Below are 5,093 nucleotides of genomic sequence, written 5' to 3'. Positions count from 1 at the left end.
AAATGTGAATTCATTATGACCTCATCCATTCATGAGAAGGCCTGACCGGAAAGGAGATCAGTAAATACCTTTGTGGCCACTTTGATTCTTTCATGAAGCACTTTGCATGTTTTCATTTTGAAAGACATGAAATTTCTCTCTCTCTTCTTTTCCCCTTTTTTTCATTTTTCTTGAGAATATCATCCCACTTTTTGTAGTTATTATTGTTGTTTTTGCTTTCCAACAATTATAATAATCTCATTCTTATGTAATTCTTAGTGGCCCCCAAACTGATAGATGGCCATGTTTCTACTTACTGATAGCAGCCTGCGTATCTCATTTCAGAAAATCTGGCACAGACATGCCTTGTTCTTTCTACATTAATATTTCACTTGCTTTGAACAGGAAAAAACATTATCCAAGGTTAATGAAGTGATTCTAGCCTTCTGGAGATGAAGACAGGATCACGTCGTCTGCCACTTCCATCTGCTTCTTAAATTCAGTGGCTAAAGAATTTGTTTACTACTATTGAACTGGAAATTTGAATTTCAAAATAAGACATTTTTCTTGGGCAAAGAGTTATCACTGAGACCAAAATGGTGAAGGTAGCAATAAGTTTTCTGGGTAAGTTTTACTCTAACAATCCACAAACACATATTAATACATTTTATATACATTACAAGCAACAAATAATCCACACCGTATTTCCTCCTCCCAAATCATAATTCATTAAAATGCTTCGTAGATGACTTTTAGCCAATTCTTTGCCTAATACTTTTTCCTGTAAAAATTGAAGGATGTGGCGGGGTGCAGTGGCTCATGCTTGTAATCCCAGCACTTTGCGAGGCCGAAGTGGGCAAATCACAAGGTCAGGAGTTTGGAACCAGCCTGGCCAACATGGTGAAACCCCATCTCTATTAAAAATACAAAAAAAATTAGCTGGGCATGGTAGCGTGTGCCTGTAACCTAGCTACTCAGGAGGCTGAGGCAGGAGAATCTCTTGAACCCAGAAAGGGGAGGTTGCAGTGAGCTGAGATCACACCACTGCACTCCAGCCCGGGCCACAGTATGAGACTCCATCTCAAAAAACAACAACAACAGCAACAACAATTGAAGAATGTATTTTATGGCTTATTTTCATTCTTTCCCTATTAAATTATGCCTTCGAATTTTCAGAACTATTGTAGCTTTTAAAAACTTAGTGTAGTGAAAAATTTTATCTAAGGAGGTGTGCGCAGGCGGATACAATGTAAGTGTTAAGTCTTTACTGATACTAACTTCAGAGAAGTAAAAAGATGTATAAGAATCAAACTAAGTAATAAATTCACCAAGAGCTCTCTTCGTAAAATCTTCTGATATGGAGTCAAAGGAAAGAGAAGAAAATGTATCTACATTCATTTACTGGAAACATTGTTTTTCAGGTTATATAGATAACATGATATAAATCTAAAAATTAAATTTTTAGGACCTCACTGTATATAAAATTAGAACCTTGTTTAATATTTTTATATGCTATCATTTTATTTAACATTATAAAAGGAATAAACTTTACAAACAATTTTTAGATATGGGTCTCACTCTGTCACTCAGGCTGGAGGGCAGTGGTGCAATCATAGCTCACTGCGGGCTTGAAGTCCTAGGCTTAAGCAATTTTCCTGCCTCTGCCTCTTAAGTAGATGGCATTAAGGGCACACACCACCACGCCACAGAAATTTTTATATGCTGCTATTATTGTTTCTATCATATAGACTTTTCAAATATTATATAGTTTTTAAGCTGTGCTATTACTACTTCTATTACTATTACATAGTTTTTGTGTATGTGTGGCTTGTTTTTGGTATTGTTCATGGTATGGTTCTGTCGTGTTTTGCTATGTCATCCCCAGGATGGATATTAAGATGGCTTCTTCCTTCCTTCCTTTTATTTATTATTAATTACACTCCCATGATATGTCTCTCCATAAATATTTGACTACATCTTATATTATTTTATTAGAAAACAATTCTAGATGTGGGCATCAGGAATCAAAGTGTTCAACTTTTTATGGTAGTTGATGCGTGTTGCCAGATAGCTCTCTACGAATTCCTTGCTCCCAAGAAACCTGTTACTGCGTTCATGTTACTACAGCTTCACCAATATTTAGTTTTCTTCTTTATCATTACCAACTTGATACGGTGTCCCTTAAACATATTTTACTGGTTAATTTGCATTTCTTTGATTATTAATTAGGTTTTAACATTTTTCACATTTCAAATTTATATTTCTGTGGCTTTTTTATGATTTCAATCTATTCGTGTGTGAGACTCCATATACTTCCTACCAATTTGTGGGCTCTATTCCAACTCTAAGGAAACTGTAGTAAAAACATTTTAATCACGTGTCATGATTTCTCATCCGGCTTCATTTTTTTTTTAATTCCTCATTGCTATACATGGTACTTTATGTCATAGTCCTTTTAACTTCTAGGAAGTTTTGATGCCTCATCCAGAAGAAATCAGCAAATACAGTGCCAGTACAAGAACAAATGATTAGATTTAATGACTGTAGTAGCATTAAACCATGTAGGCAAAGTCGCACAGCTGGTTTAGAATGGTGTTATGGCTAATATCCAAGTTTACTAAATAACGTTTGTTCATGTGTTGGTGGCAGACTCAAACTTCCTACAGAGCCTGTACTTCATTAAACAAAGTAATGATGTGTCAAATATGATTAGATCAAGTACATACTACTTTACTATGGAAACTACCTCATTCTGCTTTTCTTTTCCTTTTTTGAGATGGAGTCTCGAACTGTCTCCCAGGCTGGAGTGCAGTGGTGTGATCACAGCTCACTGCAAGCTCCACCTCCCAGGTTCATGCCATTCTCCTGCCTCAGCCTCCTGAGTAGCTGGGACTACAGATGCCTGTCACCATGCCCAGCTAATTTTTTGTATTTTTAGTAGTGTGTTAGCCAGGATGGTCTCAATCTCCCGACCTCGTGACCAGCCCGCCTTGGACTACCAAAGTGCTGGGATTACAGGCATTAGCTACCACACCAGGCTGGGAAATTCCCTCATTCTGAATGTGTCATCTTTTTTTCTAAGATAATCATTTTTCTTTTATTCACATTGTTTTAAATAGAGTGCTTTGGATACAAAGATTATTAGGAACTGTTCATAAATTGTTGGTTTTGAAGATTGAATTGTGCTGTGAGTCTATATTTGTTACATATATATAATTAGTAATACATATCATCAATTACTGTGTAAAAAATTATAAACTTAGCAGCTTGAAACAACAAATGTTTATTATTTTACAGTATCTGTGGGTCAGGGGTATGGACATGGCTTAGCTAGATCTTTGAAAGCCTCTTATGAGGTTGCAGTCAAGTGGTTGGCCAGACCCATAGTCATCTCAAAGTTACATTGAGAGTAGGTCTTCTTCCAAACTTCCTCACATTGACCTGTCCACAGGGAGGCTTCAGGAAATGGCAATTGGCTTCCTCCACAGTGAACCATCCAAAGGGATAGAGAGAGCACTCCTAGAGAGAACAAGAGAATGCCCGAGACAGAAGCTGCAGTCTTTTTGTAATCTAACCATGACAATTTCCACCAGGTGTGCTGTATTTAATTCATTAGTAGCTAGCCATTCAGTCTGGCCCACACTCAAGGGCATAAAAAGCAGGAGGTGGAAATGATTGTGGAGAGGTCATCTAAGTGGTTACTTGCTCATCTGTCATTAGCTTACTTCTCTCCATTGACAGATAATCACTCAAACTCTCTGTCATACGCACACAATGTGAGATGCACATAAAGAACTATCTAGAGCCCAAATGATTTATACTTCATAAATCTCATAAAACCCGATAAATGATTTTTACATTAGTTTGGCAGTTTGCATAGATTTAGACCATTCAGATCTCGTCATTCTATCAAATAATCACTGGCCTGGCTAAATAGAGTTTTCCTGAGGGGTTTTGTAACTTTTCAGAATACACGCAGCCTGGAAGAAAAACTCCAGAGCTCTTAGACTCCTGATTTATTGCCTCTGCTCCTATTATATTAGGGAGTACTAGAAAAATATGGCCTGGTATTTGTAATAATGTCCTGCAGAAAGCCATAGGCTGTAATGTGACTTTTGTGTGTATGAAAATAATAGCTATTTAGGTGAATTCAAGATGTTTTGTTTTTCCTAGCCTCTCTATTAAAAATAAACATCAAGAGTGTTGGCTTGGTGGTTGGGGAAGGAGTAGGGAGGGGATGGGTACTTGTTTACATTTAACTTGTGTAGCAGTGATACTGATAAGCCACTGGGAGACGGTGTTCCTGCTCTTATGAACACAGGGAAATAAGGTAAATGAAGACCCTATAGGAAATAGGTAATAGTTTTAAGGTATAAGGTATAGTCTAATTGGGGCTTGACAGGTAGAAAGCCAGAAAAAAGTCTCTTGAAAGTCTAGGCAGCTTGAGAAACCCCAAGCAGAAATTACACAGAGGCTTCAAACTGAGCAAGTGTTAGGCTGAATAATGGTCCCCCAAACATGTCCGTATCCTAATCCCAGAAACCTGTGAATATGTCACTCAACATAGCAAAAATGACATTGCAGATCTAATTAAAGTTACAGACCTTAACATAGGGAGATTATCTCAGATCATTCAAGTGAGCCCACTTTAATCGCAAATAATTTTTTAAATTTGAAGAGGCAGGAAGGAGATGCAGCAGAAAGGGAAATCAGAGAGATTCCAAGCATAAGAAGGATTTGGTGCGCGGTTGCTGGTTCTGAGATGGAGGAAGCCATGTGCAAGGACTGAGGAGAGGCCTTTGGAACCTGAGGATGGCCCGCAGCTGATAGCCTGCAAAGAAATGGAATCTCAGTCCTATAACTGCAAGGAATTAGACTCTGCCAACGTCAGTGAGCTTGGAAGCAGATTCTTTCCTAGAGCCCTAGTCAGGGACACAGCCTTGCTGACACCTTGATTTTAGCCTTGCGAAATCTGTGTGGGACTTCTAACCCACAGAAGTGTGAGATAATAAACGGATGTTTTTCTAAGCCACTAAACTTGTAGTTATCTGTTATGGCAACAATAAAAAACTAATACAAAGTGTATGAGATAGAAATCTCTTGTGTTTCTTTTT

This window comes from Pongo abelii, chromosome 4, assembly GCF_028885655.2.
Source record: "Pongo abelii isolate AG06213 chromosome 4, NHGRI_mPonAbe1-v2.0_pri, whole genome shotgun sequence".
NCBI classification, from domain to species: Eukaryota; Metazoa; Chordata; class Mammalia; order Primates; family Hominidae; genus Pongo; species Pongo abelii.
This window is presented reverse-complemented; position numbering follows the sequence as displayed.